Source organism: Podarcis cretensis, assembly GCF_951804945.1.
Source record: "Podarcis cretensis genome assembly, chromosome: 3".
In the NCBI taxonomy this organism is placed as follows: domain Eukaryota; kingdom Metazoa; phylum Chordata; class Lepidosauria; order Squamata; family Lacertidae; genus Podarcis; species Podarcis cretensis.
Window position 1 is genome coordinate 15,400,860 of NC_137172.1, and position 26,347 is coordinate 15,427,206.

A 26,347-nucleotide genomic window follows, 5' to 3' on the forward strand; every position below is an offset into this window, starting at 1 on the left:
GTTAGGAGAAAATAACCAATGGATTTTCTTGAGGGCTTCCTTTTTAAAGAATTGCAAGCTGACATGGAACTGTGGAGAACTGAATTTAAGACTGGAAAATGAGAAACTGAGAGAAACTGAAATTGACAGATTGGCTCATCCCTGCCCATCAGCCTGCCATCTCTAATTGCTGGGCTGGAAATCAGGGCCTCAGAGGCTGATCTCAAAGTCCAGGCATGGTTATAAGAATGCAAGCAGTCCTTTGTTTTGGAATGCATGAAAAATTGAACTGAACAAGGCCCTTTGGGTTAGATTTTAATGCGTTCCAAAATGAATACAAAGTACAAATCGGAATGAATGGGATTCCAGTTTGGAGCCATAGTTTGAACTGTTATGAATAGGGGAAGTTTTGGAAGCTGCAGTATTACCTACATACTCACACAAAAGTCCTGAATGATGCATCGTTTTGAGGCATTGTGGGTAAAAATTGGCAGCCACTGCCAAAAAGAAAAGTCTATGGTGATGGGGGAGGGAGTGTTCAACAAACACATTGAACCTGAGAATATTGCAAGTAACGAAATGTATTTGCCCTTAAGGAACAAGCTGAATGCAGTTTTAACAAATGAGCCAATGAACAAATGAAGCCTTTAATTATGAAAAATTAATGTCATTACAAAACGAACAAAATTTCCTCACACGCTCCCCTACAGACCATGGAAATGGCATCTTTAAAAGAAAAACAGACTTTCCCCCCCTCAGTGATTGTCCTCACCATTAAGGAAGAAAATACAGAGATTTGCAAGCCATTCAGTTTGCTTCACACTAGTTGGCCTCCAAGTTGAGACCCTGAAGAAAAGGGAGCGTGTGAGGATGTCTCTCCCACTTGTTGCCTCAATATGTCTTTTGTTTCCCATAAAGACATCCATTTGTTCCTGAGAAGCTGCATTGTTGTGGCGCTGCGGCATGTGACACAATTAAATGTCGGGCGAAAGAATAGTCTGCTCAAAGCAAATGGCTGAAAGAGGAAGTTGCCTGCCAAGGACAGCAGCCATTGTGAAGAGCAAGAAAGACTGCAGATGGCACAGGAGGCATTTAAGGAGGCTGTCCAGGTTATCTCCTGGCCCATTGACAGGTTTGGACTGGGAGCGATCAAGCCCATGCGTAGCACAGCAAACCTGAATATGGAAGGTCATGAGGAATCTTTGGACAGAGAGAGAGAGAGAGAGAGAGAGAGAGAGAGAGAGAGAGCGCAATTGGTTGGTACCAATCTTGTACAGTGGTGCCTCGGGTTACATACGCTTCAGGTTACAGACTCCGCTAGCCCAGAAATATTACCTCGGGTTAAGAACTTTGCTTCAGGATAAGAACAGAAATCGTGCTCCAGTGGCACAGCGGCAGCAGGAGGCCCCATTAGCTAAAGTGGTGCTTCAGGTTAAGAACAGTTTCAGATTAAGAACGGACCTCCAGAACGAATTAAGTACTTAACCCAAGGTACCACTGTAATACCTTTCCTACAAACCTGTGGCAAGACCCCACTTTCCCAACACATACGCTGTTAGAATTCCTGATTTATGGTTGCAGTCATGGGATTTTTGTCTTTCACATGACGGTATATGTTTTGACTCCACAGAGTGGGAAGTGACGAAGACAGGATGTTTGTGTTACTGTGTTCCGTGAAGTGGGACTATTGTCCTTTGTTCTTTGCTAGAGAGAGAGGGAGCCATGTTGCAGTGCTCCGTGTGGGTTTATATGTAAATAAAGTGGATTAGCTAAAATGCTGAGTTGCTGGGGTTCTGTCACGCACACTCTGCGGATCCTTAAGTGTGCTGGTGTCAGCTGGCATCGGTCACTGTGATGTTTGGGCTGAAGAAATCTTTTGAAGCTCCCGAACGATCGACCAGGAGGGAGAGAACATGCCAGTCGGGCAGGTGTCTCTGCCAGGGTCCTACTCGAGTGTAGGCTGAACTCCTGACAGACACCCACTGCACACTAGCTCCCATAGGTGCCAACTCCCTGGGGCCCCGAGCACCCACAAAATTCCCCATGAAGAGGCCGGGCACCCACACATTTTGGTGCCAGGGCCATGCACTCTGCGTGGCTCCCACAGCCCCTGGCACCCATGGTCGCGGAGCCAAGCTGGCACTCCTGCTAGCTCCTGTCAGTGGGAGGGAGAGCACAAACTGAAGAGATGTTTGAAACCACCTTTATTTTCACTGCCACCACAGATTCAAATGTACCTGAATGATGACAATCTCCAACGCAGCCAGTTGAGGAGCATGTGGGTACGATACAGCAGTTTTGTAGATAACAGAAGTAATAAAATGTTTTACAATACTTCAAGGCACAGAAGCATATCTGGTTCCAGTTATGCTACTTTGGTTCATATACAGACTTCTGCCTACTTTGTTCTGTGAACCGCCCTGAGACCTCTGGGTATAGGGTGGTATATAAATTCAATAAATAAATAAAATACTCTGCCCAAACCCACATCCAAATCGCACCTTGCAATTTATCCTAAAGGAAAAACCAGTAATGATGCTGACCTTAAGTCTGAGCCAGTCACTGCCTCTTGGCCTAACCTGTTGATTTGATCTATTTATTTATTTTTAGATTTGTATGCCACTTTTCATTCAGATGAATCTCACAGTGGCCTACAAATGATAAATAAGAATGACACGATAGAACATCGCAAATAATTAACAAATCATCAGTGAGACGATCTATAAAGTACTGCTAACAAAGCAGTGATTTAAAGATAAGCTCAACATCACAATTAAAGCAAAAGTCATATGAGTAACAAATGAAGGCAGCATTTATAATCTATGAAACAATACTAAGATTAATGAAACAGCAACCAAAAACCCCCTCAAACTAAGCACTGTTAAGTTCATGCATCAACACTCCTATAACTCTTAATCTTTTACTCTATTCCAGGCTTCCTCAACCTTGGCACTCCAGATGTTTTTGGCCTACAACTCCCATGATCCCTAGCTAGCAGGACCAGTGGTCAGGGATGATGGGACTTGTAGTCTCAAAACATCTGGAGGGCCGAGGTTGAGGAAGCCTGTTCGATCAGCTCATTACAACACCTATCTCACAGGGTTGTTGTAGGGATTGGTGAGGAGGGGGAAGATGATGTGTACCACCCTGAACTACTTGGAGAAAGAGATGGGATATAAATGCATTGAACGAAAGAATGAATGTAGGGATGGTTGTCCTCTATATCTTAGAGCATTCTAAAGACTGTCGGACTTGCGTTCGACTAAGCGACTCCTCTGGTCGAGTCCTCCGGAGTCGCCTCCGACCTGATTAACGACCTGAGCCTCTGATAAGGTTCCAAGCACATTCTCCCATTATGCAGAGTATCCAGCACAGGGAAGGACGAGATTGTATGAGTTACATCGCAAAGAGTTTTATTCCTAACTACACAGACAGGAAAGAAATAAACATGCTCTCTCTGTGAAAGCAGAGAGCAACTGAAAAACGAAGGAACAGGAAACCAGTAAACATCACATCTGTCTCCTGTCTTCTGTGAGACTTCCAACAGTCTGGAATCCCAGGAATGTAAACAGAGTCCTATGACTCCAAGAGCACTGCACAGTGGCAACACACAGAAACCAACAGGCACGGAGGGGCTGTGACGACCCAGACGTTGCTAAACTACAACTTCCGTCTTCCTTGCAGCTGATCAGATTTGGAGTATTAACAACACCTGCAGACCCTCGTTCCCTAATCAAAGTCACAAGCCCTAGTCATGAGTTTGGGATAAATGCATGTGGGCTGAAAGGGCAGAGGGTTCATAGGGTACACACCAGCTCTGCCAGCCCAGGGCACAGCAGCTCCACTCCACTCCTTCACCTGTCCAGTGTGAAGGGGTACAAAAAGGGATTCTGACTATGTTTGGTGGAATGCTCAGCACGCAAAGTTCAGAAGTCATTGCATGCTGGGGTATTTGGGTGGGACTTGCATCCCTTCCAAGTGCCCCAGGAAAAATGGGGCGTCCCGTTTTTTCACATGAGATCTGGGCGGCCATTTTGGGTGCTGCAATCTTGCTTTTTCAGGGTGAGAGAGAGGTACAGATCACGTGATTCACCCAGGAGCACGTCCTGGAAGACCGTGTGTCCTGGTTTGAGGTCATAAAAAGTTGGATGGTATGGACTTGCATGCACCCACCTCCCCAATTTTAGACGGCATGCATTCACCCAAATGTATGAACAAGGCTACAGGTTATACATTTCTGGAAGTTTGGAGTGATGGAAGCTATAAATCTAACTGAAGGATCCTTAATACAAGATTTGTGGGTGGGGATGAGAAAATGGGTCTTTTCTGCAGTAGCTTGTGCTCTGTGAGATGCTCTCCACAGGGAGGCCCACCTGGTACCAGCCTTGCCATCCTTTCAGTCTCAGGCAAAGCCCTTGGGAAGCACCAACAATCGGGTGTTTTTACTCCGGCCATGATTTTATTTTATTTTATTTTTAAAAAAAAATAAAAATCATTTTATAACACAAATAAAAAACACAATCAGAAAAGACAAACAATACGAACAAATTCTTGTCATATCCTTATTTTTCTAAACATTGTTAACATGGCTTCCCCAAGTCCCACCTATCTGATTTTCATTTTACTTCATCTTTAGCAGTTTACATATATCATCATTTCTAACCATCTTTTTTTAAAAATCACACTTAAAATAACATCACATTTTATCACTTACAAATAATACTATTTTAAAAATACCCTATCTTCTACTTCTAACCCTACAGCCTATATCCACTTCCAAAGCTATCCTAAGGTTTAAATATTAACATATTTTTCAAATATTCCTTAAATTTCTTCCAGTCTTCTTCCACTGTCTCTTCTCTCTGGTCTCGGAGTCTCCTGGTCAGTTCGGCAAGTTCCATATCATCTTCATCTGCCATTCTTCGACAGTTGTTAAATCTTGTTTCTTCCATATTCTTGCAGCTGTTGTGGCATACTGTACTCCGGCCATGATTTTAAGGTATTTGTGTTTCTTCATTCCTGTTGTAAATTGGCCATGGGGATTTGGGGTTGTTATGGGAAGCGATTCCTAAACAGAATTAACCTAACCTAACACGGGCTTGGTGGGTGCTCATTCCACAAAAGAGAAGCAAAAGGCAAGTACAAAGTAAATTTCATTTCAAAAGGACAGGAATGCCCACTGCTTAAACCGCAGAGGCTTCCTACAGTACAAAGCAGAAAAGGTGAAAGGCCGAGAAACCTTTAGTGTATTTTGGATCAATCTTTTACAAAAACAGAACATCAAGAGGAAGATGCCTGTGAACAACAAGAGGAGGGCTGAATGCCCAAAAGACAAATAGCCGTGACCTCAAGCAGGTTATAATTAACTCCACAGAGCTACCCGATCATCCATATCAACAACTTTTTGGAAGAACTGTGCAATCTTCAGGAGCAAATCTTTCTCAGACACTGAGATCTGAGTGTTCGAACTGTAACTATAGTTATAATTCGAATGGTTTGTATCTGTAGGGGAGCCCTGATTGTTCTGTATAGTTAGAAGGGAGTTCAAAGAATATGATATTGTAAGTATGAAATGATACCGTTACATATGCATATACTATATTGATAAGGTTTTGTAGGTATTATCCCAGTGGAGAAAAGGGCTGAAACCTTATATTCCTTTAGGGTGGGAGAAGTCTTCACTAGGGTAGTGTTTCTGAGTGTTTGTAATGGCATGTAGAACAGACGCCATGGCTCCCTCAAAACAAATATCTGGACACAGATATTAGGGCTTGCTCAAGCCCCGGGGGAGGAAATTAATGGGGATAACATTCCCCCCCCCCTCAGTTTTATGCTTGTCTCTGAGAGTCCGGAAGGTCATGGTACATGCAACTGATTTTATCTGTTTATTTCTAGGGAAGTGTGTGTATCATGCAATGCTTGTATTGCAAAATTGTAATGGGAGTTGTTGAAGTTTAGAGGAGTATGGTGACAGTGGAAAGGAGTACTGCTTTAATATCACTGACACTACCTCTATGGATAATGTTACATCCCTGGGTCCCCAACTCTTGCTTTTGAATTTCCACACGAAGCGAAATTTGGAGGTCAATGTGCAGCCTCCTGTTCAGGCAGAACTTCGAAGAGATTTGGGGGGAAGCCAGCAGAGAAATTTCTCGGGATGAGTTCATGCATCCATCGCTCACACTTCTTCTGGGATATCTCTTCCTGAAGTTCTTTTCTGCTGTTTTCAAGGGGATATTCTTTCGTCATGAATATTCTTGAAGCTGTTATAACAGCATAAAGAATATTCGTGACAATTGAATCCCCTTTTTAGATGCGTGGTCTAGCCTGAGGATGGTGAATGCAGGAGCTGGGTTTGTTCACCTGTTGCTTTCAGTCCATGACATAGAATGAGCTGGATGAGGTATCAGCAGTGCTTTTTTCCTTTAAAAAAAAAGGTTTAGGGGTACTCTCATTTTGACTCAAGAAAATCACCATTTTAGAGTTCAAATCAGGGAAAATACCATACATCCACATTCCACACTGCTTCACACATTAAACATCCGCTTCTATCTGAGACTTGGGAAAAGAAATGAAGCTGCCCTTGGAGGTGGTAATAACGAAACCAACCAATCACGCTCACTTCTGTCTGAGACTCAGGAAACACCACGACAGGAAATGAGGCCGCCATCGGGGGTAGCAACAGAACTGATGATTCACCATGCTAGAGAAGAAACAATTTTTTAAAATAATTTTTAGTTTCTTCTCCCGTTAGATTCACAAAAATTTTAGGGGGATGCGTACCCCTGCGTACCCCCAGGGAAAAAAAGCACTGGGTATCAGAATCATAGAATCGTGGAGTTGGAAGGGACCCAAGGGTCATCTAGTCCAGAAAATGTGACTACTTTGTGATTTCAAAGACGGGGGAGTGACCTTGACTGAAGGATTGTTCCCTTGCCCAGAACTAGCTTTCAGTTTAGCACTTCTGTACAATAGGACCCGGGACACGGGTGGCGCTGTGGGTTAAACCACAGAGCCTAGGGCTTGCTGATCAGAAGGTCAGCAGTTCGAATCCCTGCGACAGGGTGAGCTCTCATTGCTCGGTCCCTGCTCCTGCCAACCTAGCACTTCGAAAGCACATCAAAGTGCAAGTAGATAAAGAGGTATCACTCTGGCGGGAAGGTAAATGGCGATTCCGTGCACTGCTCTGGTTCGCCAGAAGTGGCTTAGTAATGCTGGCCACATGACCCGGAAGCTATACGCCGGCTCCCTCGGCCAATAAAGCGAGATGAGCGCCGCAACCCCAGAGTTGGTCATGACTGGACCCAATGGTCAGGGGTCCCTTTACCTTTACCTTTACCATAGGACCCAGAAGCATAGAAAGGAATGTTATACAAATCTACTTGTTGGTCCATCTAACTCAGTATTGTCTATAACTGGTAGCAGCTCTCTGGGGTGTCAGGCAAGAGCTTTGACCATCTGGAGACACCAAAGATTGAACACGGGTCTTCTGCATGCAAGGCAGATGCTCTAAACACTGAGCTAAGGCCCTTACCTTCAACTTGTTCACCATTTAGCCCATGCCCATCTCCTTGGATGGCTAAGGTTCCTACTGCCACTGTCTGGGGGACGAGATACTACAGCTTGCAGCTGTAGGGTTTTTATAGTTCTTGAAAGCTGGCTTTTTGAGACAGCGCTATTATCTCCCCAGGTAGCTCCTCGCCTGCTTCTTCCACCCAAAGCACAAATCCAGAGCACCAGTCACAGAGGCGGCCTCTTAAATGGCTAATAAATGAGAGAAGGTTTAAGAGGTACCTGCATGGTTGACCTTGCAAGACCCCAAACCAGACCAATTGTCTTCAGTGCTGCTGCCCCTTTCTTAGCCAAGATGGATGTCTGTTTAAATGTACATTGTGGCGGTTATACTGATTTTTATTTTTCAACTATCTGGCTTATATGCACACACACACATACACAAAACCACGTAGATTTGTGCAAAAGCTAGTGGGAAAATGTATTTACCAATGAAATTATGTCAGGCAAATAGGAATTTAACCCTGGCATTCTGGCTAAATTCCAGAGGCGGTAATTACATTCCAGCTACCTGTATTTCCCCTTGGAGTTTCTATCAAATATGTTAGGGCTTGGTTGCTATTTTAGGCAGGTATACAATTTGTCAGGCTTCCGGAGAGTCACTTCCAGCAAAAATGCAGAGATTCCCTGGGAATTAAGGATGGAGACAGTATGCATGGATGGCATGAGAAGCAAAGTGGAAAGAAGCAGAAGCCAAGGGTAGCTATTTTATGTAAGAATGTGTGTATGCATGTAAGATTCTTGGCAACTGCTAAAGGCACACCCTCGAATCTTTGCAAGGTAGATTAAAATATATTGTGCTGTTTTTTTTTAATTATATACTCACAATGACATAGCCCTGGATCCCAGTCAAACAGGGCTCAAGGAGAACCACATTCTACAGCTGGCTACCTTGTATGGCATGAGAATGCAGTCTGGATCCAGTCCCTTTGCACTTTGGTAATTGTATTTATCAATTCAAATGTGTGTGTTTTTCATTCCACCTTTTGACCGGAGCGAAAAACCCCAAGGCAGTTTAGAAGCAAAGAAAATGCAAACTCTGTTTAAAGAGGAACAACGTGGAAAACAAAATATAAGAAGCCAAGGAGAGCAAAGAACTTCAGAGTTGACTGAGAAACCATTGAAAGCCAAGTGGAATTAAACGTGTTTGCCGCTTATTTGTACAGTGGTGCCCCGCAATATGAACGCCTCGCAAGACGGAAAACCCACTAGACGAAAGGGTTTTCCGTTTTGGAGGCGCTTCGCAAAACGAATTTCCCTATGGGCTTGCTTCGCAAGACGAAAATGTCTTGCGAGTTCCTGCGGGATTTTTTCCCTCCCCCCCCTTTTCCTAAGCCCTAAGCCACTTATCAGCTGATCCGCTGATAAGCCGCTTATCAGCTGATCCGCTAAAAGCCGCTAAACCGCTAATAGCGCTAATCCGCTAAGCTGTCAATGGGCTTGCTTCACAAGACGAAAAAACCGCTATACGAAGAGCCTCATGGAACGGATTAATTTCATCTTGCGAGGCACCACTGTATAGAAAGGAATTACATGGGATTGGGGGAGAGGCCTTCCAAGAGGGGCCAGCCCTTCCATTAGGCAAAGGGGAAAGGCTGCCTCAGGTGCCAGGAGTTGGGGGACAACGACAACAGTCATCCCAGCTATGTGTCATGTGCTTCCCAGCCTTTGTCATCTGTTGAAGGCCAGGATTTATTGTAGATATTAATATTGTGCAGCTTAAAGCAGTAGGATGCATAAAAAACTGATTCCTCTTGGAATAAAAATTGTCCAGGCTGCCTACCTGTCAATCACCTGACATCACAACCAGCTGATTGCCAGGTCTTGCACAGAGGTCCTTCGCTTTGCAGAGCTTTGTAGGCACCGCTGGTCAGCTGACCAGCAGGGCCTGCAAATCCCTTTTGGCTGAGCCAGATGAGCTTAAGGAGACCTAGAGGGCCAGACCCTTTGTGCATGCTCAGAGAGAACCCATTGGAGTCTGCTCCTTCCTTCATTGTCCAAAGACCTCTTCAAGGCCTTAATACATTAGTGGAGGATCAGCAGGGAAAAGTGGGGAGATCATAAGATGGCTCCCACCAATGAAATAGGGCGTAATCTTTCTTTCTTACTTTTTTATTTATCGGTATTAATTATTTAAATAATGCCATCTGCCACACGTCGCCCTTAATGGGCAGAAAAGCTTGAATCAATGTACGACACTAATTGGTTAATTAAAAGACTGCAGCCCTGGATATTTGGAGTCTTTCAAATGTGACTTTAGGACCTGTCAGAGTTCTTTCAAGGGTTTTGTCTCCATTTAGCATTTCGGGTTTTTGTTTTCATTTTAAAGAGGGGGAATGGTGTCATGAATTCCCAAGATCTCCCTATTGAAATTTGTGTGCGTCACATTGTTTCGAAAGATTTCACCCTCACCCTCCCTTTTGATTAACTTGATCATCTAAGCTAAAGGAACGCTTTCTAACAGGGCAAACTGGGAACAAAACTATCCGTATTATGCCCTTCTTAACAGATGACATTTGTTTTTAATGCAATTATTTCAAACATTGCTCTTTGAACTTGGGTGATATTTCACTCCGAGAGACCTCATTTGAATGTGCATGATAGATAGACTTGCCCCAAAGAGTCCAATTTCTCTCTCCCTGCTCTAACCCTTGATCTTAATTAACTCCTCTGTGCCTGTTTCCATAGAAACCAGCAATACAATCAATACGAAAAATGCACTAAAATTGATGAGGGTTTTTTTTTTTATCCCTCTCAGTTGTTTGTGTCAAGAAGGTGACATATCCTCAGAACCTCAATGAGTCACAGAGGTTGTCGAGACCCCTGCTTAGGGGAGAACAAAGACAGGCACCCAGAGACAGGTAAATGTGGGTGAATTTTCTTCAGAGGGCTTCATTTTCAAAGGCCGTCCTATGTTTCTGACTACAGCGCAGATAAGCCCATTTGCGTAGTCTAGGATTCAGGGGCAGTGAGAAGTAAAGTCCAAAATATCTGGAGAACATCAGCTTTAGGGAAGTTAATCCTGGATAGTAAAGATGACAGAAACCAGGGGTTGCCTACCTTTGGGGACCAGTTGCCACATTTGGAATTCTGAGATGGTGTCATGGCTACCAGTTACAAAATGGCTGCTGTGGTGCTGTGGCATAACACAAAATGGCTGGCTTGTACTTAAGTAGACAATACATGCTTAAATCACTCTTCGTCAAAAGTGGGCACCTGTGTTTTTGTCGAAACTTCCATCCTTGGAGGAAATTTTGGGATGGGGGTGGCACATTTGTGTGTGGGGGGGAGCAAAGCCAGAGGGGGGTAAAACCAGAACCAAAAGTGTGCCCCTTTTCCCCCTGGGACCCCTTTTCTTTTTTCCTGATGCCTCCCCTTTCACTCTCTTTCTGACACCCCCTTCTCCCAACACATCCTTTTCCTCCCCACCCAGCAGGCTGCCAAGTGAGGGGCAGATGGATCTTGCTAGAGGACCAGACTGAGGACCACATGAAATCAGTCCAAGGCCCTTACAGGTTACACACAGCTGCATTTGACCCATATTTGGCCTAGCCTGTTAACAAAGCAGGTCTGTTTTCCTTGTCCGACTGGTCAAATGACCACTCTAAAATTGCTTGGTTTGTGCTGCACACCAGCAACTCTCATCATCCTTGACTATCATCTATGCTGGCTGGGACTGTTGGGAGTTGAAGTTCAACAACATCTGGAGGGTCACAGATGTCCCATCGCTGCTGTGAGTTTCCTGTAAGTGCTCCTCGTGAATTTCCGCAGTGCATTAATCTTTCCTGTGTGAGATATTCTCCCGCCCTTAAGTCCATGTCCCCACACAGATTTGTTTCTGCTACGAATTTAAATACAGTTGGAGCCTACCTAAAGGCATGGAAATTGCCAGTTTTTGGAGTAAAGGATTTCTCCCCGTGCCCCTTTAACAAATTGCTGCATGTTTATAAATAAACATGGAGTTAAAACAAAATGGCTCCTCTTGGCACCCTCTCCCGCTCCTGCAGGCGCCGGCGCGATTTAACATTCTGATCCCTGGCTGTGTGCGCTAGGATTCTTGAAATCGTGGCACAGAGTATGTACCACGCACTCTAATTAAAGCCCACAGCCATTTATCTCTCTAATTGCAACAATGCCCTCCAGGATAATTCGCTTCCCCAATGAGCCATTCTTCTTTTTCGCCTGAGCAAGTGACTTTAAAACCGCTTGGAGCCGGGCCAAGTCCTGAAGTGACAAATTTACCGACTGTGAGATCACACCAGAAACAACACTGGAGGATGAAAAATCGGCAGGGTCGGGGAGAGTGAGATTTCTCTATCGGGCTCTGGGAGACATTGGGTTTCATGCTGCAACATTAGCTGGAGCCCTTATCTAGCTCTCCCCCTACAAATTAGTGGGTGTCATCGGTTAATAAGTAAAGATTGTTCTCCCCCACCCCTTCAAAAAAAAAAAAAAAAAAAAAAAAAAGCTCACTAACCTCCTTAGCTGGAAAGCAAGCAAACAGCAATGGCTTGGGGAAACTGAACACAGTAGGAAGATCCACAAGCATCAAGAGCTAATCGAACAGACTTGTCTTCCGATGCAGAGCTGAGACCGACCAGCCTGCAAGGCAAATGAAACGTTTGTCCTGGGCGCAGGACCTCTTGAAGCGTGCGGCATCCCACTGCTAGGGGGTAAATCTGACAATCGATTCTTTCTGCTCCAGATAATGTCATTGGCTTCCACCAGCTCCTAGAGGCCTCTAGGCAGGCTGCGGCTTGCACTGTGCACAGGGACTATGGTTCCAAGGATATGGTAGAATTCTGGGTGTGCTGCACATAGAATCGTACAATCGTGAAGTTGGAAGGGATCTGCTGAAGGTCATCCTAGCCTAGCCCCCTGCAATGCATGGATCACACCTAAAGAATTTCAAGTGAAGGAGAGTCCACCACCTTCCGATGTAGTCCGGTGTAATGTCAAGCACTTCTTACCATGAAAAAAGTTCCTCCTAATGTTCATTCCTAATATTATGCAGACCCTGGTTCAGTGGTAGAGCTTTGAATGCAGAAGGTCCCAGGTTTAATCGCCAACATCTCCAGGTAGGGCTGGGAGGGTCCTCTGGCTGTAGAAATCCCAGATATATCCTGCCAGTCAGGGCTAACAATACAGAGCTGGATGGACCAGTGGTCTGACTCAGATGTTGATGGTGGTGGTTATGATGATGATTATATCCTACTCTTCCTCCCAAAGGAGCCCAGATGTATATGTTCTTCTGGAATGCCAGGTATGATATCTGCAGAAGTTTCATGGCTGAGTGGGATTTGAACCCTGGTCTCCCAGGTCCTAGTGCCTGGAGAACTGGGCCTAAACTAACAGAATGAATTTCAGTAGGGGTGAAATGTAAGTGTCAGGGAACTGCCATCGGAGCCAGAGGGAGAGGGAGGGCTCCAGAGGGATTACGGAGAGCGTCCCAGGAGGGAGAGAAGCAGCCCATCTTTTGGGGAAGGAAATCAGCGTAGCACCAGTGGAGAAGGGGGGCAGATGGGGGAATCGGCGAGGTGGCTCCATGACTCCTCGCCGGAGACCAGCGGGGAGAGCACGGGTCCTCCGCTGCCCACACCCTCCCTGTGCAGAAGGCTTCTGCACAGGGAGAGTAGGCGGAGACTAGGCATCAAAGAGCTTCTTTGCTGGAAGAAGTTCAAGAAATGCCCACTGACAGATTCTGCCAGCGACTGAGACAGCCACGGGAGAGTGGCTGTCTGGACAGAATAGGGTTCACCCAGGTAACTTAGCCAGGTGTGGCGACGACTTACGCATGAGCAACCCCTAGAACCATTACAGTAAGGTTCTATACCTAGGCTGGAAGAACCAGCTGCACAAATAGAAGATGAGAGACACCTGACTTGCCAGTAGTACATTTGAAAATGATCTAGGGGTCTTCAGAGACAACAAGCTTAGCGTAAGTCAACAGTATGATGCAGCAGCAAAAAACCTAATGCTATTCTAGGCTGTATCAAATAGTGTCCAGATCCAGGGAAGTATTAGTACCACTCTATTCTGTCTTGGTTAGACCACACCTGGAATACTGTGTCCAATTCTGGGCACCACAGTTTAAGAAGGATGTTGACAAGCTAGAACGGGTGCAGAGGAGGACAACCAGGATTATCAAGGACCTGGAAACCAAGGTTTATGAGTTACAGCTGAGGGAGTTGGATATGTTTAGCCTGGAGAAGAGGAGACTGAGAGGAGACATGATAGCCATCTTCAAATATATCCATGGAAGATGGAGCAAGCTTGTTTTCTCCTGCTCCGGAGGCCAGGACCCGAACCAATGGCTTCATATTAGAAGAAAGGAGATTCCGACTGAATGTCAGGAACAACTTTCTGAGAGTAAGAGGTATTTGACAATGAAACAGACTCCCAGTTTCAACAAGAAGAGAGCCTTTCCCCCATCCAGTTCTGGTAATTATGTTGGGTTGCCACTCTAGCATCTGGATGGTGCCAAGAAGCTCTTGGTATTTTAACTTGTTAACTGAGCAGCAGCTGTTGCTGATGATAGGGCAAGAGATTTATACCTCCTTTGCCTGCATCACTATCTGTCTGTCTTTCAGATGAGGGACTCCAAGGGCAAGGGTTTCCATGCTTCCGATGCGTCTGTAACTTACCAAATGGTTCTGTATGGAGGATCTCTATCAGCGATGTGTAGCCTGTCTCCCAACCTGGGCAAGTGCCTTTTCTGTGCACTTAAGTTCAAAGCAAACACTTTAATTTTAATGTTTTTGACCCAGATTCAAGGACCCACATGTGAAACGCATGAACTATTTAGGAGCACAGATAGGTGTTCTGAACTTGAACTGAATTTTCCAGTGCAATTTTCTAGCTCAGTAGTGTAGGTGACCTGTGCCTAAAGGTTGCATATATCTGTGAAAATAACACAAAAAAGTGCATTATTATGGGGAACATCACCTTGTACAATGTTTATATTAGGCTATTATATTAGGCACTGAAATATCATATTGGGCAAAGCTGTATACAAAAATGTGCACCTTTTTGAGAAATTTGCTCCAAAATGCTGATGAATTTTCATGAGCGTGTTTTTAAATATCACAAATCGATGTGGAAATGTGGAACAATGGACTTAAGATTGGAAAAATTAGAAACGGAGACAAACCAAATTGGCAGATCTGCCCATCCTTAGCCTCAGCCCTAGGTGTTGTTTTTAATTAGGGCTGCAGTGTTTAATTAAGTAACCAGTTTGAATAATTGATTTTAAAACATTTCAACTGATCCATCCATCATTACCTAGGACTGTGGGTCGTATCCATCTAAGTTATACTCAAAGTACACAGATTTAAATTAATTGGCCTAAGTTAGCCAGGCCTGTTAATCTAAATGGGTCTCCTCTGAGTTTGACTACTTTGGAATACAATCCAGAGTATCTGTTTGTTTAAAAGATGCCACCATTCCATTTCATAATGGTAGTTCAGTTTACAATATACAGTAAAAACAATAACAATATGATTGTTATAATGACATACATATCAGTAGCAGCACACTTTAAAAAGATCAACAGTATTAAGCTGATATCTAAAGTCTGCCACATGGAAGATGGAGCAAGTTTATTTCCTGCTGCTCCAGGAATTGCTTCAAGTTACAAGAAAGGAGATTCCAACTCAACATCAGGAAGAACTTTCTGCTGGTAAGAGCTGTTCAGCAGCTGAACAGTCTACCTCCAAAGATGGTGGACTCCTCTTTCTTGGAGGGGTTGGATATGCTGGTGGAATCTGGAAAAGTGGGTGAAATTGCACTAAGTGCTTTGACCATGTCTTGGTCAACCCATTCCCCCATGTCTGGATTCTGTTTAGAGAAAGACCCAGCTGCAGATGGTAGTTAGAAACAGTCCAAGGCTAAATGGCTAAAGCACGACTAATCCTCCATCCCTTTCTTTAAGGACTCTGTTCGTTCAGGGGAGGGTATAAAGCCAACGTTGGATTCAGTAGCACTGGCACGAGTGAAATGTTGGCTCAATGCAAGGTATCAGCTGTGAAGCTGGAGGTTATACACTGTATGGTTCATTATAGCATGGTGAGCTAGCATGGTCAACTGCTAGTGGATCTCTCTGTATAGTTGTATCTTTACAATATTCACTTCTAAGACCAGAAGAACTGCACTGTAGTAGATAAGTTCATGATGTAGCAGCATCTCTTAAAATTAATGTAGCTTGTTGTGTTTATGCTTTTCTTGTGCCATGAGACAATAAACCTTTTATACTTTGAACTGAACTGTGTGAGAAAGGAGTTTTCTTAACTGGGAGCTCTGCAAAAGACTGACTACTGGAAAGCAAAGGAAGATTCTGATGTTCTGCAGGAAGACTCTGCTAGAGCTGTGCATGTTCTGCTGATCACACTGGTTGAAGTGTGGTGCAGTATCAACAGAAGATGGTGGACCCAGGTCTAACAGGTTATGGGCCTACTGACTTCTACAAGTCTAACAGAATGGCCATCTATATGTAATTATTTAGCTGTGATTGCTGCATTGCAACTGGTTCATCTAGATGGCGCTTGGAATCCCTTTAAACGTATATGATTGAAGTCTGAAGACATATTAAAAGGCCTGGGTAAATAAAAAGGAGTTTGTCTGGCACTAGAGCAGATCTGGGGAAACTTTGGCCCTCCAGATGTTGGAAGACTACAACTCACCATCATCTCTGACTATTGACCCTGCTGGTTGGGGCTGATGGGAATTGTCATCCAACTGCAGTTGGAAGACTAAAGTTTCCCCAGCCCTGCCCTAGAGAGACAAGATTTGGTGTCAGGCAAACCCCTGTGCATTTCATTAAAGGCTTTCAAGGCCCACTAGTCAGGAAGCTAGACAATGAAGTTATCAGCTCACATAAATGAAAGCAAAGCATCAACAAGAAACTCCTAATGCAATGAAGACCAGTGCCACCTAGTGACTAAATCATATCATGGCACTATCCACACACAGTGGAGAAAATTCTACCAAAGGGGATGCTACCACCAAGAAGACCCTTTCCTCAGTTGCCTCCTGCTTTGCCCTTGAAGATGGGGGTATCCTGGGGAGGATCTCTGAGGATGACCTCTACATACAGTCAGATTCCTGTGCATGTAGATCAAATGAATATTTACCAGCCCATGGCACTCTTCCTAGCCCATCCTGCGGCCATGGCGACACCCCCCCCACCTGTCCTGATCCATGCCCTCTTTTAGTATTTTTGCCTGACTAGAGTGTGGCCTTGAAGAATGAGGGTGCCTCATGCATGACTGAATGGAGAGGGTTTGTGTGTGTAGAAATCCTTAGGGTTGGGGTTTTGGTTATTTGTTTTGCATGACTGGAATGAAGACTACTATACAAAAGTAAAATCCATCACTCCACTGGAATATAGGCTACTGTTCAATGGTAAGATCTATTGCCTTTGGCTCCACCCACCAATAGTATGTGCCCCCCCCAAGGTCCTAAAAGAAGGAATGTGGTCCTCAGGTGGATAATATTTCCCCACCCCTGCTATAGAACTTGGTTGTGCTTTGTTTTGTTATGTTTTAAAAAATCCGGACCAACAATAACTTTCTTGTGTGTGCTTCAAAGTTATATTGAAATGAGAAGGGGATATGTTCATTAAGAATGAAAATTTTCGATACGGAATCTGTCTCTGGCAGTTCTCTTACTGGCCTTTTAGCGTCTAGGGAGAAAACTCATTCTGGAAATAGAAATGTGGTATCCATGGTGATGCATGTAGTTCAAATTAGAAAGAAAAACCTTTGCAGCTTAATAATAATATAAAAAAATGTGTTTGTTTAATCATCCATCAACTTTAAACACACCAGCAGTTATGAGAGGCCTGGGAGGGCGAGGGTTTGGGCACTTGTGTGGAGAAGCAAAGTAACCTGGACCTGCCCCACTGAGGGGACTTATACAGTGGTGCCCCGCAAGACGAATGCCTTGCAAGACGAAAAACTCGCTAGACGAAAGAGTTTTCCGTTTGTTGAGGTGCTTCGCAAGACGAATTTCCCTATGGGCTTGCTTCGCAAGACGAAACGTCTTGCGAGTTCTTGCGAGTTTGTTTCCTTTTTCTTAAAGCCGCTAAGCCGCTAATAGCCGCTAAGCCGCTATGCCGCTAATAGTCGCTAAGCCGTTAATAGCCGCTAAGCCACTAAGCCACTAATAGCCGCTAAGCTGCTAAGCTGCTAATAGCCGTGCTTCGCAAGACGAAAAAACCGCAAGACGAAGAAACTTGCGGAATGGATTAATTTCGTCTTGCAAGGCACCACTGTAGCTTAATTACAACTTCCTGTCCATTCAGGGACAAAGCAGCAGTCAGGAGCAGCTGTGAACCCAGACAGAACATTTCAAAAAGACGTCCTGCACCTTTCCTGCTCTGCGTTAACAGCTTCTTAACTAACTAATGCAGCCCCTGATGCAGCAGGAACATAATGAACCCCACGACTGGTTTTCCACTGTGACGTTGTCTCCACCACTCCGCAGCCATAAAGGCATACGCATAATTTGTCAGAGGTATTAAGACCACAACCGCACGGCATAAAAATGTCCAGAATATCACACAATGTCACCATGCCTTGTGAGCTGTGTGTGCTAGGAATAGGCACAGCTCTTGGAACGAGCTAATTCGGTTTAACAAAGTTCACTGAAATGGGTCAAAGAACCTTTGAACTACACCCAAAAGGAGTTCCCATAATTTCCAGGAGAAATGAAAGTGAATTAAGTTCATTTAGGGGCAGAATTTCGAAGGGTTTCTGGTTCCTCTTCAAGTTCATTCTCTTACATGTGTTTTTTATGCTTTTGATGTTTTGGGCCTTGAAGCGCAAAGATCATAATTGTTGGGGAAAATAAACTGAACAATTCACATTCTATTCTGTGTGTGTTTCAGGTTTTTTAAAAGTCTTCCTAGGTATATATATATATTTTTACCTCAGCACAGCAGCTTGTAATGTCCTGAATGCTGAACGTTTTTTGCTGATTTATTTTCGCAGAGGGTCATTTGGATGAACTTGAACTGTGAACTGAACTAGTCTGTTTTGTAAAGGAACATATATGAACTGGAATTTGTTACTCTTGAGAAAAGTTGAAGTAGAACATCTAGTTGCTTTTAAAACTGAACTTTGAAAGATCTGAGTTTGCATGGGCCAATCCATCAAATTCAATGTCACTTTCAAAAAAGTAATCCAGTCTTTAGTTCAGTTCACCATATTTCCAGACTTTGGGATTCTGTCATCATGTGAATTGATCAGCATTTTATTTCCAGTTTCTCCAAATATGCAGAGTTTTGTTTGTGTTTCCTTCCCCAAGACCCACATTTTTGCAAAGCAATGTTTGCTAATATAATGCATTTTTTGCGGAATACTCACTAATGTGTGCATTTTTGTGCAAATTACTTGACTGATGAAGATCATTCCAAAGAAATGTGAATTTCGAAGGTTGGCTGTGTTTCATTCCGTGTATTATTTCAGGAAGTGTGAATTAGGTAGGTTCACTTTTAAATATTGATACTTTAATTATCTCCCCCCCCCCCCCGCAAATCATAGAAACTCTGTTAAAAAAAAGTAGTGGTATGTAAATGTTCTTAAATATAGGTACATAAACATGAACCAAATCACATTTCTTCTCCATCCCTAGCTAAAAGGACAACTTATAAAGGGCTATTTGGAGTCTGACATTTTGTTCCTGCCAAGAGAAAGAGAGAGATATGTGTTCAAAAGGAATGTGTTCAAAAATGTACACAACAGGGCATATTAGACATTTGTACACTCAGTCATACCCCAGTGGAGTTCTATCATTAACCTTTCCTCCTCTTTTAAAAAAATCAATATATATATTTATCTGTATATTTAAAAAGAACAGCAAGTTGCTGTGAATGAAAGTGTGTCTTTAATAAAAGGTTCTCATCACAGCTCAGTATCCATAACCCAGTGCCTAGGAGCCTTGAAAGTGGATTGAATTGTCCAGGTAAATAGTTTCCTATAAATATTTTCCATTGCAGCAAACCATATTAAGGTTCCCTGCTGTGAGGTCCTTTTTTCTCTCCGGCTATGTGAATACGTCCCCCGCTATACCCCAATTTCGCAGAGTTTCCTGCCCAGCTGCATATAAGAACATATAAGTGTGTCATCCCATTTTCCCCCTCGGTAGTTTGCCACGAATTCCCCACGGACATGCTTTCGTTGCATGCTGTTTTCAAAAGGCTATCTGAAAATATTGCACGGCTCTCTTTTGTGAGGCCTTACAACCCGAAAAGGGGCTGGAGGGGGGGGGGCTGGATTCTGGTTCATGCAACACTGGAGCTGCAAACAGCAGTGAAAGCAAAGCGTGAGGATAAATGAGAAGCGGAAGTCTCCGAGAGTCGGCGTTGCATGAGTGATCTCTCTGTATGTGTTCAGCTGAAAAGGATGTCACTTCGCCCACGGTGAACATGACAGAACTTTGACGAGCAATTAAAACACGGGTAACCACACAGATGTGTCTATTATTGTAGTGGCCACGCTAGTTAAGAGTCTCCTAGAGCATTCAGGATAATCTCTCGGGGCTTTCAAGCCTTTATATTTCTACTGCTACAAAAAAAGTAGAAATTGCCTGCAGCTAAAATGTGGTCTACAAGATCAGGCTTAGGAAGAAATTTATATATATATATATATATATATATATATATGAGAGAAACTGGTATTTTAGGAACTGGAACACTTAAAAAAAAAGGATCTTGTCTCAGCTATAAGATCTCTTCAAGAGTTCCCAACGATAGGTGTTTTGAAAAAGACGCTGGTTGACGGAAATGGAGTAATGTGGCAATGGTATCTTTATGAGTTAAGAAGACTTATTAAGCCTAAAGGCCACACTGATTCATGGCTAGCTCTCTGGGGACCACTGTCAGGCTGCTGTCAGTGGCTCCCAGCTGATTGCCCAGGAAAGTAAAAAGACGAGGGAAAGTTTCTTACAGTCCTCTTTTATTTCAATATTACAGAGAGAGGCTATGGAACCAAGACTCTTGGATAATGGCATTGACTGAGTGAATCTCCACCCCGCCGTCTCTCCCACTTCTTCATTCATCATTCTCAGCATCTCATCTACGGGTGCTGCTATGTGCCCTCTGTCTTTGAGCTCTTTGCTCTCCTACTTTTAAGGCTTGCCGGATTCTGGGAGATGGAGGGTCTGGAATGCTTTCTAAAGACACTGTGTCAGTCAGCTGCCATTCCGGTCCTGTCTCCTCCTCCCCCCGTTATTTCCCAACTTTTCCCCTCATCTGCCTCTGAGCTGTGACCTCCCTCAAACCCCTGTTGTAAATCTATACTGTCTTCCACTGGAGGGGTAAGGATGGGGAGGCGTCGCCACCATTCCTCCTCTGCCCAGTGCAGCTGGGTGCAGCATATGAGAGCCAGGGTGGTGCAGTACTGGGCTAGGACCCTGGAGTTGTTGTTTAGTCGTTTAGGCGTGTCTGACTCTTTGTGACCCCATGGACCAGAGCACGCCAGGCACTCCTGTCTTCCACTGCCTCGTGCAGTGTGGTCAAACTCATGTTAGTAGCTTCGAGAACACTGTCCAACCATCTCGTCCTCTGTCGTCCCCTTCTCCTTGTGCCCTCAATCTTTCCCAACATCAGGGTCTTTTCCAGGGAGTCTTCTCTTCTCACGAGGTGGCCAAAGTATTGGAGCCTCAGCTTCAGGATCTGTCCTTCCAGTGAGCACTCAGGGCTGATTTCCTTCAGAATGGAGAGGTTTGATCTTCTTGCAGTCCATGGGACTCTCAAGAGTCTCCTCCAGCACCAGAATTCAAACTCATCAATTTTTTGGCGATCAGCCTTCTTTATGGTCCAGCTTTCACTTCCAGTACATCACTACTGGGAAAACCATAGCTTTTACTCTACGGACCTTTGTTGGCAAGGCCAGGGTTCAAATCCATGCTCTGGCATGAAACTCACTGGGTGACCTTGGCTCACTCGCGGCTTCTCAGCCTGGCCCACCTTACAGTGTTGTTGTGAGGCTCAAATGGGGAGGAACCATCTAGGACACCACTAAGAGGTCTTGGGAAGGAAGGTTGGATATAAACGTAATAATATAAGCACCATGGCTTACTAGCTGCCTTCTTGTGAAACTGGGGTCCTGTCTGTTAGGAGGCAGCAGCAAACATAGCATGGAAATTGAGCAGGAATTTGTAAGTTAGCGGTTTGACAGAGGTACAGAAAGGACGTGAAAGTAAGACACCATGAGGTGGGGAGAAGAAATGCTTTGGTGGAGAAAGGGTGTGTGTGAAATGGAGACTCTTAGAATAACTGGATTGTAGTGTTGTAAGGAACCGTGAGGCTCCATCTAGTCCACTGCAAAACAGGAATTTTATTGCCCAATGTGGGTCTCGAACCCACAACCTTGAGCTTAAGAGTCTCATGCTCTACCGACTGAGCTATCTGTGTGGAAAATGAGTGGTGGGGAGGAGAGGGAAAGCATTATTGGCTTCCTCTGCTGCTTTTAAATACAGTGGTACCTCGGGTTAAGAACTTAATTCATTCTGGAGGTCTGTTCTTAACCTGAAACTGTTCTTAACCTGAGGTACCACTTTAGCTAATGGGGCCTGCCACTGCCGCCGCGTGATTTCTGTTCTCATCCTGAAGCAAAGTTCTTAAACCGAGGTATCATTTCTGGGTTAGCGGAGTCTGTAACCTGAAGCGTCTGTAACCCGAGGTACCACTGTACTTAAATTAAAAAGAGAAGTATACATGTCAGATTCTCAGTCATATCGCTCACTTCAATAATGCAACTTATTGAAATTGAGCCGTTGCTGTACTTCCGGGTTGGCGCCATCGCCGAATGGCGGACTCCCTCCGAGCTTCGGAGGGAGCCTGCTCGGCAGGGGCTGGGTTCTACCGCGCCGGCGACGCGGGGACCCTCAAAAACCATGGGCGCTGAAACCCATGGGCATGGTGACTCGGTGGGCATCGTTTGCGCCCCCCGACCCGCGAAGGAGCCTTTTTAAAGGCTGCGGAGCGGGTGACAGGGGGGGGGGTGCTGTGAGTCCTCCGCTTCCCCTGCCGAGCGAAGCCGCATGCCATTCGACGGAGAGCGCTGACTTCTTCCATTGAAAATTTGGTCTTTAAAAGAATAACCCGTGAGTAATTGAAACTTGGATTAAAAAAGGGGAAAAATTCTATTTAAATTTGGAGCGAGCGGGGGAGGTGCAAAAAGGAAGTCAGCCTCCCCCCTGTTGTAGAGGAGCTAAAGCAAAGCATTTGACAACTAAGATCGAGTGTAACCTTTTTTTGATAAAGTTATTAACTTCGCGATGGAAAATTATAAGACTGGGCTGGAGGAGAAAAGTGGAATGTGAATTAAAATGCAACCCCCCCCCCGGAAACCTTGGGAGCGATCTGAAAGAGCGCCGGGAGAGGAGAAATAGAGGTTTTGACAGCTGTCAAAGGAGCTGTAAAAGCGGAAGAACAAAAAGAGAACTTTGTTACGAGGACTTTGCTGGTCACATTTGTTACAAATTGGATATAAATTGTTTAAAACAAGGAATAATAAGTTACTTTGACTGTTGGGTGTGATCAGGAAGGAAACTGAGTTACTATAATCCCTCTAGAGGAGCTGTGGGACACTACAAGTATTGTTGGCATCGAATTTGAATAGGACTTTTTATCGCCTGGGAAACTGCAGAAATGGAACACTATTTTGTCTACAGAGGTCTACACACTAAAGGAGACAATAGATTTATCTATTGAATAATGGAAGGGACTTGACGTAATGTTTTGTTCCTGAATAACAAAGCCTCTGCAGAGGAATTAGAAGCCTTTTGGAATTAGAACATTTGTGCAGGAGAGCAGGGGGGAAAAAAAAAAAGAGGAGGAGAGAGAACAACAAGAACAATAAGAATAACAAGAACTGGACAAAGTTGGAAGATAGACTCCTTCCAAGATTGGACATGTGAAACCAAAGATGACCAAAAGATGGCAAAGACTAATAAAAAGACGGCAAAGCGGACTGGTGAAGGACTATGGTTTAGATGTGGGAGCTCCAGGATGACAGTAGACATTGATGGACATTGGGAACGCAACCGGGAAAGGGGGGAGGGGAATTTGGAATCCAAAGGGTGTTAAATTACATTTTATTCTTTTTTTTATCTTTCTGTTTATCTTAATCTGTATTGCATATTAAAGACGGGAACTCGTGGAAGGGAACAGGTCGATTTTAGGGGATGGGAAAATATTTTTTTAAAATTGGGCCAATGATAATAATTTTAAAATTTGGGGTAAGAATTTGTTGAATCTATTTGAAAGAATTGGAATACAAGAGGGGGAGGGGAGGGGAAGTCCTGGAAAGATGCCAATGAAAATAAGGTTTTAAATTTGGATGTTTTTCTTTTTCTGTTATATTTGAAAATCTTTAATAAATATTATTAAAAGAAAAGAAAAGAAAGTGAGCCGTTGCTACCGCTGGCCTTGTCACAGTAAATGTTCTCTAGAGAAATAACCTCAAGGTGCTTTCTTTTCTTCTAGGTGACATAGTTCACCGTGTTCATTGTACTCAGCGTGCCCTCATGACCTCAAGATGATCTGGGGTTGGGAGGGAGACAAAACCCACAATGAATATCAGAATAACACTGTTACAAATTTGGGTCGCCATTATTACCAAGAATGAATGTCTCTCAACTATGATTTTGCGAGGGTCACCAGATGAGCAGTAACCAGGAACTGAACAAAGGTTGTTAATTTTTCTTAATGACAGTAGATGCTCTCCTGAATGGGTCATTTATATCCCTACCAACCCAACCTGGAAAAGAGCAGGAGCCAAACTACAAATGACATTAATCACTCGTGGCCTTGAGAGTGTGAGTTCCTTTCTGAAACAGCCTGTTTAGTTCAGAAATATGGGGGGAGGCAGATCCATATTGGGACCATGGCATGGAGAGGGATTAGCTAGGGGCCTTTAGCCTTTAATTTTTCACTTTGTTCCCATTCCACACTGAGGGATTGAACTTGCAATATACATGGGAGAGGGGAAAGCTCAAATGGAAGCCTCCTCACCCACCCACAGTTATGCACATGGCACATGGCACATGTGAGGATCCTGATCCAGATTAGGACTGAAGCAGGGGGCAGGGGCAAAGCAGACAACTCTCCCTAAATCAGCACCCTGATCCAGATACAGTGGTACCTTGGTTGCCGAACTTAATCCACTCCAGGAGTCCATTTGACTCCCAGAACTGTTCGAAAACCAAGACGCTGCTTCTGATTGGCTGCAGGAGCTTCCTGCACTCAAGCGGAAGCTGCAGAAGCCACATTGGATGTTCAGCTTCCAAAAAACATGTGTAAACCAGAACACTTACCTCCAGGTTTGTGGCGTTCAGGAGCCAATTTGTTTGGGAGCCAAGCCATTAGACAACCAAAGTACCACTGTACTTCACAGTGGATGTGGCAGTGTGGTACACCAAGAGGATTTTGGTGGACATGTGATCTAAGGTTAAACACTCATGTGAAAGCTAGCAGAGAGCATCAGTAGTTAATTACCAACCTGCTAGAGCTCAGAGAGAGCTTCAGTATGCAACAATGGGATTTTCCAATGTTAAATAAACCCTTCAGCAATATACATACAAGCATTCTCCATTTCAGTGTGCAATTAAGCACTTGGCAAACAGGAGCTGCTGGTGGTCTCCTCTCATCCCTAGAGAGGAACTGGCATGGGCTGCCCTCTAGGGTCTCCTGGGCTCTGCACCTGCCCATCCTGATTCAGAGTGGGCCTTTTTCCCCCACCCCCACAACAGCCTTTGATTCTCACTTCAGTTGTCAGGTAAGGTTAACTTGATTCCTCCCTCCCCCTATTCCCGACATAGAGCTCTGCTCCCCTCTTTTTCAAGATGTACGTCATGGATGGGCTGAATTTCAGAGGAGTGGTGAGAGGCATCAGTTGGGGAATCCTGAAGGGAACCTCCAGGGGAAGAAGGCTCAGAGGCAGCGGATTGGTGGTGGGGTGACGATGAGTGGTTAGAGCAGCGGTTCTTAACCTGTGGGTCCCCAGATGTTGTTGGACTACAACTCCCATCATCCCTGAGCTCTGGCCTTGCTAGCTAGGGGTGATGGGAGTTGTAGTTCAACAACATCTGGGGACCCACAGGTTGAGAAAGGCTGGGTTAGAGGGAGCAGACTGGGAGGAGGAAATGTTGGAAGATGAAGAGGTAACAATGTTTAGTGAGCAGGAAGAGTCTGTGGCAGAGAGTGGTCCAGAAACAGAGGGAGCAGAGGCTGGAGAAGAGGGTTGACAAGAGGCAGAGATGAGGCAGGCTGGTGAAGAAGCACAGGGGTCTCCCCCTCTTCCTGTGACCAGCTCCCACCCCTTGTTCCCCCAGAACCCACAGAGGTGTGAAGAGGGTGGAGTAGAGACCAACAAGGCAAAGAAGTCTCAGGTTGCTTAGGAAAGACAATTGTGGGAAGGCGGGAACCTTTAGTCCCCACAACTGCCTCACAGGGGTAAGATCTACTGTGTTGCTGTGCTCACCAGGCCTGGCCTCCTGAGCCAACTTTGTTTCCTCGAATAAAGAGTTAAATTCGTCGGCACCGTCTGCTTTTTTGCTGACCTGCTCCTGACACCCATAGGCGTCAACTATGCAGGACAGTGGGGGGCTTGGCATCCACAAATTTTCAATAAAGGGGCTGGGCCTCCCCTCAGGTTCTACTTGGTGGTGCACACATGCCGTGGTGACATCAGCACACCACAGGCACCCACTGTTGTGGGGGCAAGGCAGCACGCCCGCTGACAACTGCTCCTGACATGGAGATATTTACTCACCCCTTCTTCCCTGGTTGGGA

The 26,347-nt window shown here is 44.7% G+C and overlaps 1 long non-coding RNA gene across 1 annotated transcript in view; it reads right to left on the minus strand.

Moving 5' to 3' along the window:
• Positions 1-26,347, minus strand: part of LOC307211992 — a 964,702-nt gene that overhangs the window by 732,121 nt on the left and 206,234 nt on the right. The window lies entirely within an intron of this gene.